The sequence below is a fragment of the Cervus elaphus genome, chromosome 20 (assembly GCF_910594005.1).
Source record: "Cervus elaphus chromosome 20, mCerEla1.1, whole genome shotgun sequence".
NCBI classification, from domain to species: Eukaryota; Metazoa; Chordata; class Mammalia; order Artiodactyla; family Cervidae; genus Cervus; species Cervus elaphus.
In genome coordinates, this window is record NC_057834.1 from 74,936,406 (window position 1) to 74,951,731 (window position 15,326).

At 36.1% G+C, this 15,326-nt stretch overlaps 1 protein-coding gene across 24 annotated transcripts in view; it reads left to right on the forward strand.

Moving 5' to 3' along the window:
• The first annotated feature begins 1,715 nt into the window (after nt 1–1,715).
• The window catches only part of ZNF644 (zinc finger protein 644), a 101,690-nt gene continuing 88,079 nt past the window's right edge, over nt 1,716–15,326 (forward strand). Inside the window, exons 1-4 of one of the 24 annotated variants that reach the window (XM_043878533.1) lie at nt 1,892–2,017; nt 2,206–2,318; nt 2,805–3,395; nt 10,296–14,861. The gene's annotated coding sequence lies outside the window, so the exon portion shown is untranslated. The other 23 variants (XM_043878534.1, XM_043878536.1, XM_043878532.1 and 20 more) reach the window with 23 other exon arrangements.

Here is a 15,326-nt window from a genome sequence, read left to right on the forward strand (position 1 = left end):
GTGAATTTTCTCCCGAGATGTTTTCCACATCTTGATTTTCATTCTCAACTGCAATTTTTTTTTTAAATGTCTTTAAATATTTTGGCTTAGAGCTGCATAACTGATCCTTGGATTTTTCGACTTGCAATTTTCTTTTCTTTTTTGCAATACCTTACTCAATATGTTTGCCCCTTTCAAGGTTTCTTCCACTAATAGAAAGTTTTTTGACATCTATTTTGTTTATAAATAAAGAATTTCATCAACTATTACTACTTTTACTATTACAACGATTATTATCACTTATATTACTACTATTATTTCTACAGTATTACAGTTTAGTTGTTTAATTCTAGTATAAACAAAAAGTTTCATTAGTGAGACAAGTTTCTCATCATGGTTGAGTTCTAAGTGATTCTATTTGCTGGTTGTGTGATCTGATGCCCATCAGTCAGTCAGGGGTGTACACTCACAACAGAGTTTTATTGTTGTTGTTGGTAACTGCTTTGGTAGTGATAAATGTTATAAGAATTTCCATAGGACATTAAAATTTTATTTACTGTAAGTCCAATAGTAAACTGAGAATGTCCAATTGTAATGGATTCTGCAAATGAAATAACTCACAAGGCAACTCCCCCAAATTGGTCGAAAATATACATTTTATTGCTTACCCATTTGTGTAAATGAAGAAGAAAAATTTGTATTTTGAAAGAGTCCAGTCCAAGAGCTGTGTGACGCTGAGAAAATTACCTAACATCTCTTTGCCTCATTAGGTTTTAATGAAATTAAATGAGTTAGAACAATGCTTGGTAAATAGTAAGCACTCCAAAGTATTACCTATTATTATTAACTAACTCAGCAAGTATAAATACCTGTCATTTGGAATCTATGTTTGCTGATAATGATGATGAAGTCACCATCCTATAGGAAAGAGAATGTCTCTCATTCTCATCAAATACCTGCAATTACAGTGTATTCCTCTGAATGCCAATAACATCTAATAAAAGCTTTTTTTTTTTTTTCAAGTGAAAACCCAGAGATTCAGAACAGCCAAAGAACTCAGTAAGGCAGGACTAGTAGATTCTTCAGGGACTTTTGATTCGTGTCAAACATGTTAGCAACTTTTTGTTGGCTCAGTGTAAAAGCAAAGCGAATAACTCCTCATCATGTTTCTCAAAGTGTGGTCTATGAGACTGTCCTCAGATTCTGAGGTGGATACTTGTTTAAAGTTTTTTAGAACTCCCTAGGCTACTAATTGTTTGAAGGGTAACCAGTATATCAGGTGTTTCTTATAGAACTTTAATTTGGAGACTCACAGCACATTCACTAAGGCAGGGAGAAAGTATCCTCACAGAATCAAATTGGACCAAAGCCAGGGTACCTTTTAGGGCAGGCCTTCCTACCCTAACTGAGATACTACGTTTGATGCTCTGCTTGTTCATCAAGCATCTCCCAACAGCTGGTCCCCTTAAGATCCAGAAAACTTCTTCTGCCATGCCGGTTGTGACCGGCAATCTTGGGTTCTTTAGCTGTTTTCCCCAACAGTAGGAAAAGAAAAGGAATTGTGCCACTCTCGTGATCGTGGAACTCAAATATGGGTCTGTTCCACCTTAAAGGGCCTAGGCTTGCCTAGTGTTTGGGTCTTGCAGAGTTTGGGCACCACCATATTTGGAGCGTGCCTACTTTGGGGCGGGAACCTCCTTGAGAGTGATTAGGTCAGCGCTGGGGGAGGTGACCTTGTTGGGTTTCTGGCACCCGAGAACAGTAGTGCACTGTTTCTGCTGCCCGGGTTGGTGTCATTGGCCCAGACACTCCACCAGCGCGAGGCCGCCCAGGAGCTCCTCGCTGGCCGCCCCCGCGGCCCGTAGGTCGGTAAGAGGCGGGAAAGCAGCGCGCCTGCGCCGTGGGAACCGGGGCCGCAAGCGAAAAGCGGGGAGCGGAGGGGGGCCGTTGGAGCCGAGTAGCGTACAGAGCGGCGTGTGACGCGGGGACGCCGCGCGCTCCCAACGTCGCCCCGGTTTGACGCACACGGCACCAAACTGTGAGTTTCAGGGGTTATTTGGTCGGAATCGCCGGGGCCCGTGTGGGTTTCGGGCCTCTGGGCTGTGGCGGCGGCGGGACTGGGGGTGGCGGAAGAAGTTGGGGGACCCGGCCTTCGGCGCTTGGGCCCGGGGAGCTACGCCCTAGGCTGGGTCCCAACCATCCAAAAGGACGCATTTTGCCGCACAGGCTAAGATGGCGGCGGCGGCCGAGGAGGCGGAGTTGGTGCTACACAAGGAGCCCGGGCCCCGGGTTCGGGGAGGCGGCGGCCGCGGCGGCCGCGGGGGGCGGCGGAACCTGAGGTGAGCGGCGGCCGCCGCCGCGGGGCGGGACTCGGCGGAGTTGGGGAGGGGGGACTTTACCACGGCGGCGTCGGAGGATCCGGTAGCGGACACAAAGGGGTTGAGCTGGGCACTAGACTTGGGGGTTTTGTTTAGTCACATGAAGCCGAGCAGCCAGTGAGCAGTAGGGGGAAGGGGGCCGAGATCAGGCGGCTTGGGGAGTCTGGCGGTCGCCATTGCAATGCAGTGAGTAACGGGGCGGTCCGAGAGCAGTCACCAACCCCCTCTCCTCGGGGCTGCTCCGTCTCGGCCAGAAGCGTAGGCTCTGGCGTTACTGTACACACCCCTCCCCTAACGTGGGACCAGGACCGCATAGCCCTCCCCTCCCCGTGTTCTGCAAGATCATATGCCGCTAGGTGCCTGGGAAGTAACAGCAAGAGGTAAATCGCTCAAAGTGGGTTGCCAGGGGCTTGGTGGGTGTCCAGCTAAAGCTTTTTGCTTCTCCAGGTCTGATTCCCTGGCCTTTGTGTCCCTGGGAGCTTAATCTCTGCCAGAGGAAAGCAGGTGTGCTCCACTTCTCCCGTGAACCTGAAGATGAGTTGTCCCAGACCCTTCTCAGTGATTGGAAACTTAGGTGGTGGAACTAACGGTTTCTTGTTACGAGACTTCCACAGACGACTCTCGTGTTGGGATCCATCCATGGTTTAGCAACATTAGTGGAAAACTTTTCTTGAACTGTTTAAGTAATACTGATACAAATCTAGTTGTTATAAAACTTTCATGTCTAGAGTTAAGATTTTGTGTGGTCCTTGAGAAGTCCTCAACGAGAGAAACACAGTTGAGGTCCTTGATGGTCTTCTTTATTATCCAAGTTAATAATATTGTCCGCAGAAATAACCAAATCACCATCATCTATTCTGGCCAGTCCTAACTAATGCCAGGCTTGTTGCATCCAGATGATAGATTAGATTTGCCTTAACAGTATATTGCCTCTCTGCAGTAGTTTTCTTGGTCCCACAAGAAAAAGAGCATTTCAAAAAATAGACAACTCAAATTTCTCAAAGAAAGGAAACCTGCTGTTTGCCTTCAGTTGTATGTGTAAGAAGTATCCAGGAAACTTGATGGCACCAATATTTACATCCATAGATTTTGTAAGGAAAAGTGAGTGTTTATAAAGAAGTTACAATTTAGTTTAGATATTTTAATAGGTAAAGCATGAAGCCTTGACTAGTATTAATGTACATTGCTAGTATATATTTACATTGCTGTCAAAATTGTGGTGGTGTGAGTTTTAGAATTTCTAACATAATTTAAAATTATACGGCACCTACATATACAGCATACTTTGTATATTTGTAATATTCTGAATACAAAATTTGGAAACAACTAATGTTTTGGCCAGGTCACATTAACAAGTTAAATTACTTTATTGAAGGGATAAACATATAACTAACTTTAGATCTGTTTGAATTGAAATTTAAACTTTTCAGCATTTCTTAAAACTTTGATTTTACTTGTTTTATGTTGCCCCCTTTTAACTTTTCTCCCAGTAGAGAACAATCTTGTATTAATGAGGGATACATTATTATCAGCAAAATTATTATTGAATCATACAGTTTTAGCTTAGAAGGAATCTTAGAAAACAATTGGTATTACCCTCTCTTAGAATATTTTGAGGGCCAAAGATGATTAAGTTAAGGGCATCATTATGCCCAAAATCGTCTCTCAACTTCCATCTCATTGGTATTTTCATTGGTCACATTGCTGGGATAAGGAGGTGACCATCTGCAACTAATCATGGTTATAAAACAAAAGGAGTATGTTTGAGAGTACTTGTTATTTAGATACTGTTATACTGATGAGAAATTCTGTGACAGTAATTGAAAACGTGTATTTAACTTGATATGGTGATGTTTTAAAGTGACTTCCAAAGTGAAACAAATTCAGATACAAAATAACAGACATATCAGATAATTTCAAAGCAATGTTGCTTTTGAATTTTGAGGTTTTCAAAATAATCTTGACTTAGAAACTTCACGAAACAGGTAGCTGTGAAGTAATTGCAGTTACTACCAGTTGTTACATAAGAAATGAGGTAGATGCTACTGCCTTTCATTTTCTAATAGCATTTTAGTTGGATAAATGGACATGCCACTTTGACCATGTTAAAAGCAACTTAAGACTATCTAGTGTACTGTTGAATAGTGAATCTGTAAGATCTGTTAGGAAATTCAACAAGTAGTAAAATCATTTATGATGGGGTCCCACAGTTATCTTTAACATCTTTGGATATGTTTAACAACAACAGGTACATTGTCTTTATGTTTTAAAGCTTTTATGGGTCATTTAAGGCTCATTTAAATTATTGATTGTTCTAGGAAAGTTAATATATTTCTTAATTTGCAACACTATGTGAATGGATTTAAATACACTTGTGATAATTAGGATTACTTCTGGATTATTTGTAATTATGAAGTGAGTCTGTTGCCCGCAGACATTAAACTTTTTGCAGGTTTCATTTGTCATTTGAGTTACAAGAAAGTGAGGGTTTTATTGTAGTTGAGTTGAGACTATATTGGGTAACAGGAGGGGAAAATACAAGACTCAAGGACAGTTACTTGAAGCGGTGGAGTTACTTGTCATTTAAACAGTTTAAAGAAATTGGTTGTTAGAAGAGATCAGGTTCATCTTTCTTTCACCCCAAATGCATTGCTGGTGTATAGGGTTACTTATTTAGGCTCTTCTCAGAATGTGATTCTAAGGGAAAGCAGGGGATTTCATTCTTGTGGCGATGCTTTTCTCATGACTGCTTTTCAGGCATATATTAAGGCAGCTAGCTGTAGCAAGCTGAATCCAGAAATTGGAATGTTGAATTACCTAGCCCTAATTTTATAGAACACTAGTTTTAGCAGTTTTTTAAGTTTTTGATTTATAGTTTATAAAACATAATGATAAAGGATGGATAGTATAATATTTTAAATATTCAAATAAGCTCTTTTTTTAAACATTCGTTATTAATCTCTCTGGTACAGTCTGCTTTGTAAATAATAAACAAAATTATGTAGCACTGACTGAAGCAGTTTTAAAAGTAAAGTCTTTTAATTCAGGTTTATTAGGTGGGAATAGCTGCTTTTGATAGTGCTATTTGCACCATTGAATTTTGAGAGAACTGAGAGTAATCAAATTGAGAATGATCAAACTGATTCTAGCACTAGCTCACCCTGCTGGTTGACTAAAGTATTTCTCTTCTTCCCCCTCTTAAAACAAAATGAAACACCAAGATAAAGATCCCTTGAAATCTCAAAGCCAGAACACTAAATTCAATTTGTGGTCTTTCTTCAGATAGATGGCGTCTACATGAAAAAAATGTATTCTTCTTTCTAGGGCCTCACTTGCTGTACTGTTTAATTTTTTTCTTAGATCTGCTGAAGCTAAACTGCTAAGTTACTATTTTCTTTGAATTTACTAGGAACTCTTATGTGATTAGAGGGAGTTAGTGTGTTTTTGTTCTGTTAAGTTAAGAATAAAAGGTAGACTACTGAGAAGTGTTAGCAGTCCTGTGAGATAACTTTACAGGAGAAAAGTCCAGGAGGAATTTCCAAGAGGATTTCAAGAGGAAGAGAAGAAGAATGCTAGGGCAGCAGCAGCAGTGCTTGCTTCTCTTAGATGAGAGAAAGTGAGACTGTATTGAGATTAGTGTTTCAAAGCGATTGCCCTTGCACTCTTCCTCTACCAGTCTTTTGCCCTACCTGTTTGTAAGCTGTAACCTTCCCATTTCATTTGGAATTCTTGGAACTCTGATTTTATAAGTAACTTTGTGAAAAGTATAGACAAGTGATTTGTTCCTTGAAATTTGATTCCTATTAGTCTAAATTGTGGTATAAGTGAAGTTGGTTAGAGTAATGAACATAAGGTTTTAGATGTTAGCCTTTTTAGTATGTATGTCATTCATTGAGGTTGAAAATGCAGTTTTATATATTTTTTTAAATTGAAATGTCATTGATGTACCGTATTACTTTAGTTTCAGGTGTACAACATAGTGGTCAACATTTCACCACAATAAGTCTAATAATAATAACTATCAGACCGCATACAAAGTTATTATAATATTATTGACCATATTTCTTATGCTGTATACTACTTCCCCATGACTGACTTATTTTAAAACTAGAAGTTTGTGCCTTTTAATTTCCTTCACCTATTTTGCCCATGCCATTCCCCACTCTGGCAATCACTCTATTCTTTGTATCTATGGGAAAACATAGCTTTTAAAAGACTTTGTACAAAGTCAGGAAACTAAATATGTTATGAGTCAAAAGGAAAATTTAAAAGTGCCTAATAAAGTGTTATGATTAAAGCACAGTTTTTAAAGTGTATTTACCTGTTTTATATCAATTATTTTTCTAATATTTATAAAAGATGAAAAACTTTATCCTTTTTTCCAGATTATTTACCCTTTTACTTGAAAGCATAATATTTTTTTCATCAGTTTCTTGAGGAAGATGTTAAACATAACTAGTACTTTGAAAACACCACAATTATTGGGGAGGGGGATGAATCCTTATTATTGTTGATTAGTTTGTGCAGGGTGGGAGGATAAGGTTTAAAAAGAGGATGTAAAACTGGTGGGGTTAAGATCTATCTCTAGGCAGGTAGATTGAATAATAATATCTTCATAGAGGTTTTGGTTTATATTACATAATTCATGTAGTAAAGCCCTTAGCTTTCTGGTATCAATGAATGCTGAATAAATTTTAACTATTAAAATAATAATAATAGTTAATATCACCATTGTTTAATTGTTTTCTCTACAGTAACTTGACTGGAGAAGGAGATGGCAACCCACTCCAGTATTCTTGCCTAGCAAATCCCTTGGACAGAGGAACCTGGCGGGCTACAGTCCATAGGGTGGTAAAAGAGTTGGACACAACTTAGCAACTAAACAACAACAGTATCTTGAAATTTTCACCTGTCAGTGATCTGAAGCTGTATACTTTTTTTAGTGTTCCATTTTGAGGCTTATGTCTACAAAGGAATATAGGCACCAAAGTGTGGCACCTTCAGTTCTAGCAGCTAAAACTATAACCAGTGTTAATATTTCAGGAACACTTTTTCTTTTATGACTATCAACTGATGAAAATAATAATAATAATGTATTTGGGAATGAGTGCATTTTAGTTCTTTCCAGCCAGTGTGTTGGTTTACTTTGTTACAACATCCTCAGTTTCTTCACTCCCCTTTAAATTTTGACCATGAGAATGGTGGTGACCATTAGTAGAGAGAAGGGCGAGAGTGGCTATGTATATTTGTATGTAAAGTACATATAAGCCCCAGATGAGAGTGAGGAGTGGCTTCAGCAGAAGCAGGATTGAGGAGAAGAATGTTAGCTTCTCACTGCTTAGTCTGAGTTAGTCAGGGGAATTTCCTCAAATAGCATTTCCTTTTGCTGTTTTCCTTTCCACACTTTTTGTTTTACACATGTCTATGCTGGCTTAGTCTTAAACTTATTTCCCACTTTAAGTTTTTCTTCTACAACCTACTTCCCCCACTACGAATACAAATTTTAAACTTTAAAGAAAATTGTAAAAGGCAGCTAGTAAAAGTACTTTTTAAGTTCACATGAGGAGAGATGTGAGTATAAAATATTAGAAATTTAATATTTGTTTAAAAAATACTTTTAACAGTTTGGAAAAGGACGATAGGGGAAGTCACCCATAATCTTGTCACCACTATATAATTTGTATTAAAGGAAAGCAAGATGAGACTGACATTAATTAAGCATCTATTATTATTCCTTATAATGATGTTACTTTATAATATATATTTATATTATATATTCCCATTTCATATTCAGAGAAACAAACTCAGATTTAGGTCATATAGACAGTAAACAGTAGAACAGCCCAGTTTGATTGTAGGTATATTTTGACTACAGATTAGACCTTTCTGTTCTGCCTTCTTATCCTTTCATTCTGTATATCTGCCATTTTATCTTATTATATAATTTGTAAGTTTTGTTTCCTACTTATGAAATTTAACATTATGAAAGCATTTTTCTGCCTACCCTCATTTCAGTTGGTGTCTTATTGCTCACATTGTTTATTCATACCCCCAAATAAAGGTTCTTTGTCTTGGCTGCTGGACGTTAGTACAGTGATATTGGTCAAAATGGAAGCTGCTTTTTTCTTTAGTGAGTGACTAAGATGAAAAATAATCTAGCTTAATTAGAACTAATACTCTGGGATTAGAAATTCTATGAGTTTAATAATTCTGTCTGGTGAGACATTTAACACAAAATGGATATGTATAAAATGTAGGTAACATTTTAGTATATAACTAGTATTTAGTATATAATATATATATATAATATCTAGTGTATATATATATATATAATCTTTAGTATATAAAAAGAGAATGCGCTTAATATTGAATTTCTTGCACTCATTGGGTGATGCCAAATCTATAATCTATAAATAGGTTGTATAGGTCAGTGCTGGCAGGTAGAAATATGTTGAGCCACAGTGTGATTTAAAATTTTTTATAGCCACATTAAAAGATAAAAAAATAAGTAAAATTAACATTTTTGACTCATTTTATTTAACCCCATATATCCAAATACTGTCATTTCAACATGTACACATTATTGAGATACTTTACATTCTTTTTTTCACACCAAGTCTTCAAAATCCAGTGTGTTACCTACTTAAAGGATGTCCCGGTTCAGACCAACCAGACTCAGGCACTCATTAGTCGTGTTTTGGACAGTGCAGATTTAGATAGTAAGTTCTATACAAGTACTGAGAAAGGATAAAGTAGAAATTGAACTGTCTTAAGGATAGTTGAGAAAAGAGTATGCTGGGGACAGAACATTCCTATAAAGAAGTGATGGGAATTAAAAGAGGAGACGTTATTAGAAGCCAAATAATAGTGTGGCTTGAATCCAACTTAGGGAATTTGGTTTCTGTGTGTGTGTGTGTGTGTGTGTGTGTGTGTGTGTGTGTTAGATAAATGTTGTAGGTTGCCTAATTCCATGTTTTGCACATGAGCAGTTAATGAATATTGAATTATTATTTAAGTGAATTAAAATGAGGCAGAGTTTAAGAAAAGTGCTGGCAGAATACTAACAAAGCCTTGTGGATCTTATAGCGGGAAAGAGTTGCATTTAGGGACTGTTGATGTTCTGTGACTAGAAATATGATAGAGAATGATGGAAAAGGATGAGAATTGAGAAAAGGTTTTTAGATTTTACCATTATTGGTGACTTGCTTTTAAATGTTTTACTTATATATAATTTACATATATTTAAGTGCACAAATCTTATGAATACAAGTAAATGAAATTCCACAAATAAATACACCCAGTAACTTCAACCTGGATCAAGGTACAAAACATTTTCTGCACTGAAAAAGGTGCCTTGTGCCCCTTCCTATTAATTCTCCCTCAAAGAAGTAACCACTTTTCTGACCGCCATCATCAGAAATAGGTTTGGCTTGTTTTCAAACTTGCTAATGGCGTATTCATCCTTTCTCAGTGTAGTGAGGGTTGATGCCTGAATCTGTCTCTTGACTGTTATTGGCATTGTTGGATGAATTTGGAGAGAAGTTAGATGATAGGTAGTTTGTACTGTAGGCCTTTTTTCCCCCTGTGTGATATATATCAACATCAGAGATGTTTTTTAGTTTTCATTAATAGTAACCCTTTAGAGGTTTTATAACCAGAAAATTTGTTTAGGATGCAGAGATTTGAATTGCCTCCATAGGTAACATAGTTGTCTGGCTTGCTTTCATTACAGTATCCTCTAGGCATATAGCCAAGAAGTAGGTAGAAGAGATCTTGGATTGCCTCCTTATATAGCTGCTTTTTGGAACCTCTTTATTAGTAGCTTCTAGGCATTATATAAGTTAGCTTTCAGGCATTTCAGGTTGCTTAATAAGGTATTTGAGTATTTCTGATTGTGATTGTAGGGGTAGAAATAAATTTTTGTACTTTCGTTTACAGGCAAGTATCCAATCTCAACCAGAAAGATTTTGCCATTGAAGTGTAAAGAATGAGAATGCTACCTTATAGAGAGTTGCACAAAAGTTTGAATGGTTAAAATCCATGAAGGACACTTTGTAAATTGATCTGCAATGGAATTAATGATCGTGGTTTTTACTTGTGCTTCAATAATTTTTTTGCAAATGGGATTAATGGTTATAGCATTGTTTTTCATGACTGTTGAGCACTGTAAACCTTATTGTAGTGTAACAATTGGTGCTGTTGAGAGAAAGATTTTTTTTCTGAAACATGTATTCTTATAATAAAGTTATAAAAAGTACATAACAATGAAAATATGTATCTTCACATTCTAGTATGCTGAGCTTTGAGGAATAGATGTGTTTTGTAAATTGTGCAGATGTGGACATGAAAATGCTTTCTCATTAATGTTTGGATTATGAATGTTTTTGAGCTTATGAAAGTATTTATATGAAGTTTTGTTGTTTGGAATTTGTACCAAGTTTGCTTAATAATTTCTTGCTCCAAGATTTTTGTTATTTTGAAGAAATAAAACTCATCTGTGAACTTTTTATTATGTAGGTTTTGTATTTGTGAAGTATAGAGGTCAAAATTGATTAGACATTGAAAAATATATTATCCTTAAAATATTAAGAGTTTATATAATAGCTTTTGGGGGCTAGATTTAGAATATTACAAACAAAATAATTAGCATGCTGTTATAGCTTTAAGACCTGACTTTTGTGTGTAGAAAAATAATATTTAAGAGAAAGTTCTATGTTTGTGTTTTGAAAAAATGAATGTTATATTTGAATTTGGTTTTGGGAGATGTAATTTTTTTGTATTCAGAAAAACCTTTTAACTGTTGTTGTATTTCTCCCAGCCTTCTCTTGTTTTAACTGAGTTATTTAATTATTATATAATATTCATTTAGTATCACACTAGGATAAGAATGCAGATATATAAAACAAATGATGTGGTTCCTGCTCCAGAGAGGTCATTATCTAAGATACAACTTGAAGAGTGCTTAATAATGAAATATTTGAATCACTGGATTTACACAAGATGATATGAACAATGTGTAGTAAGACTGTGAAAGCTTCCTGGGAAAAGTACTTTTTAACCTAGATTTTGAATAAGTGATATTTATAGATTAGTGGAGAGGGAAGGGAGTATCGGCTAGGGTGAAGGTTTGTTAAAAAGCACACAGAGATGGGAATTGTGGAATGCAAGTATTTTCCTTGTTTGAAGTAGAATCTGTTTTAAATGAATATGATAAAAATAAAGCTTATAAGGTTGTGACCTGAGCTGGAGGAATCTAAAAAAGTTTGTGTTAGAAATAAGGAGTTCTACTAAAGGCCATTGAACAGAAATACATGAAGAAAAATGAGAAAGATCAACAGCCAGATATGATATGATTAGAGAAGAGATTAAAGTGAGAACGGCCAGTTAGGGGTTATTATCTTGGTGAACGGTAGAGAGGGTATATTAAGAGTAAGAATGGGTAGTTTAAAAATAAAACAGGTGAAAATGTGGCTCCTAAGTTTGTAGTATAAAGTTAATATAAGAATGGAACCATTTTGTTAATACTGTCTTTTGGTGTTGAAAATAAACTTATGTGGAGACACAGTTTACATATAAGTTACTAATACTAATTGAGAAATCCTATTAAAAAACAGGAGCTTTTTTTTTTTTTTAATTTATGAGCTTTAAAAAAAAAACTTTGACAACTAAGACCAAGAAAGTTATGCTATAGTGGTATTTTTTTAAATTGTTAGTACTGTCAACTAAAGAAATATTTGAGATGAATAGTAAGAGATTGTAATTGTATTGTTGAGTTTTGAGTTATAATAGTACATTTAAGGCATGCCTTAAGAGAGATTCTAGTTGCAACGGGAGTTGGTGTGGAAACAGAAGATAATAAAAATTAATAATCTGGACTACCAGTGTTTAAATGTTTTAGAAATAGATATTGTTTTAAAATTTGGAAGCAGTTGTGAACGCACTGCTGTTATTGGGGGAATCCCTAAAATGTAGTTCCTGCTGGGCAATAGTAGTTTCTGCTATTTAAGATGTGAGATGTTTGTCTTTACTGGGGTTTGTAAGAGTTTTAAATTGAACATATACTGTTGTTTTAGAAGGGGCATCCCCAGTTGCTCGGTGGTAAAGAATCCGCCTGCCAGTGCAGGAGATGCAAGAGACGTGGGTTTGATCCCTGGGTCGGAAAGATCCTCTGGAGGAAGGCATGGCAACCCACTCCAGTATTATTGCCTAGAAAATTCTATCGTCAGAGAAGTCTGGTGGGCTACAGTCCAGGGGGTTGCAAAGAGGTGAACACAGTTGAGCATGCATGTATTCTCTTAAAATGAGTACGGTTATTAGAAAATATGAATTAAAATTAGAAAATATGAAAAACAATTATAAAATATGAAAAATTATAAAAATTAGATAGTTTTAAAAGTATACTTCTGCCTCTTTTAGGGTTAGTAAATAGAACAGTTTAGGAGTTAATAAGAGTCTTGGAGTTTTAAGATAATATATTAGTCTTATAACAAGTCTATATTTTAACCATTCTCATAGTTAATATAGGCTTAACTTTAGTTAATGAAGAAGTTACTGTGGTTTCTGGCACCATGGTAAAATAGGGAGGTACATTTCACTTCATCCAAGTTACCGGTTGAGACAAATCAGCTAAAGCAAAGGACAGTAGTTGGTCCCCAACTGTCAGTGGGGAAAAAGCATTTTTATCTGTATTGCTGAGATTGGAGTTTCTGTGTAGACAGAGTGGTAAAGGATGACAGCAGAACTATCTACTGTTCCATGAATATTGGATGATCTAGTGGTTTGGGAATAGGAAATTTGCCTGAAAACCTTTCTCTGAACCTCATTCTTGAATAGTTCCCTATTTATACTCTTTGTGGCTGCAAACTTACTGGAAATAGACCCATCCTTACCTGTGTTCTCTGCCATAGGCCTCTGCATGCTCATAAGCAGTGAAAAATCACAACATAAACAAGGAGAGCCAGCAGTTTAAACAAGATGGAAACTAGGAAACCAAATTGACTATTCCATATACATTGATCCTGCTGAAACAGTTGACACAGGAGGGAGGTAGAAGAGGAGATAGAGGTATCTCTGGCTGTGCTGGACTCACAGTCTTATGCTTTGGCAGTGAGTGTCTTAATGGTGGCGTTGCCATTAGAGTGATACAAATGGCATCCTAAGTAGATGTCCTTTGGTGTGATATTGCTTGCCTAATTATCTCCTGGCTTATCTCTTTTTTCCACGCCTTATTTCCCAACTTTCTGTCAAGTTTGGTTACCCAGTACCCTTCTAACAGCTTTTTCTTAACTTAATTGGAATAGATTTCTTTCCCACTCTCCTTCCCTTTATAAATTGAATTAAAAATTTTTGTTATGTGGTTTTATAAGAGTTTTATCTAAGTAAAAATAGCAAATGTTTGAAATGAATGGCAAAATCAATACTAGACATTCATATCAAGCAAAGGCTAAAACTTTTCTAGTCCAAAACCTTTGAATGAGAAAAAGACAATTTTTTTAATTAATAAAAAATTAGACCACTAAACAATAGTAGGTTTGAGGGTTTGTGTGATAAACTCAAATAGCAATGAAACATATGAAGTAGTGTTTTTAGAGAAACTGGTAACAAGAGTCTTTTTCAGGAGATTTTAATTTACCTCTCAGAATTTAATAGACCAAGTAAATAAAAATTAAGGCTATAAAGATTTGGATAGCAATACGCTTTATCTAACAGGTATATGTCAAACTTTGTTCCCAATAAATACACATTTTTTCCAATTTATGTGAATTAAAAACTTTTAATGTCTTGGGCTTCAAAGAGAATTTGAAATTTTAAATAAGAGAAATTATATAAGTCGATATATTTTGACTACATTATAGAAAAACTGGTTGTTAAAGCTAAAATGATTTTAACTATTTGGGTGATTAAAACTGTATCCTACTGAAACTTGAGCCTAAATTTCATACTATTTAAAAAGGAGCAACAGTGAAGAAGACATGCCACATCAAAACTGGTGAGATGAATATCTTTTTAAACATGGTGGATTAAATAACCATTTATTTTGAAATCAACCCTCTCGTAGAATTATAATAATTTTTTTAAAGCATAAGGTATCAAGGAAAAAACTGGAAAGTTGATCACAGAAGTAAAGCTCTGGAAGCTGGAAAGCAGCAACTTTGTACCACTAAGAAAACTCAACTTTCCACTTTTGGTGGGAAAGGCCTAGAATGGTCTAGAATTGTGCTGTTGAACCCTGTGATGCTTCAGGAATTAGTGGCTGCAGGTACCTTAAGAGAATTGTCTAAGAGTTAATAAATTAACAACCCTCATGGTGCCAATAAGATGTTTCTTACCTTTATCTAGGTTTCCTCTCTGATACTGTGTTCTTGAACAGTAGGCAAGCTCAGGTTAAGAGTGTCATACTCAGAAACAGAATTGAGAAGAATTTTACATGTTGAACTAGGAATCATCGAGTTTCTTTCCTCCTGGTTCTGAAAATACTAGACATCAAGCTTTCTGCCCCCAGAGGTAAGATTGGAACATTCATTCTACTATAGCAAACTGATGAGGAAGAGACCAACAGATAATAACAGATGGGGGTCCACCAGGGAAATCATCAGACTGATCATCTCACATTGACACTACCTATTAACAGAGAATTTCAAGGCAACTTTTTTTTTTTTTTTAAATCTTTTCCATTATAGTTTACCACAGGATATTGGCTATAGTTCAGTGTGCTACATAGTATAGGACTCTGTTGATGCACTCCATACATAGCAACCTGCCTCTGCCAACCCCAAACTCATCAATCTATTCCTCCCTTCCCTGCTGGAACCTGTAAATTTTTTGTTTTTTTATGTTTCTGGGACTGTTTCTATTTTGTAAGCGAGTTCATTTGTATCGTATTTTAGATTCCACATATAAGTGATGATATCAACCTTTCTGTGTCAGACTTCATTTATAATAGTATGATAATCTCTGGATTCATTGACT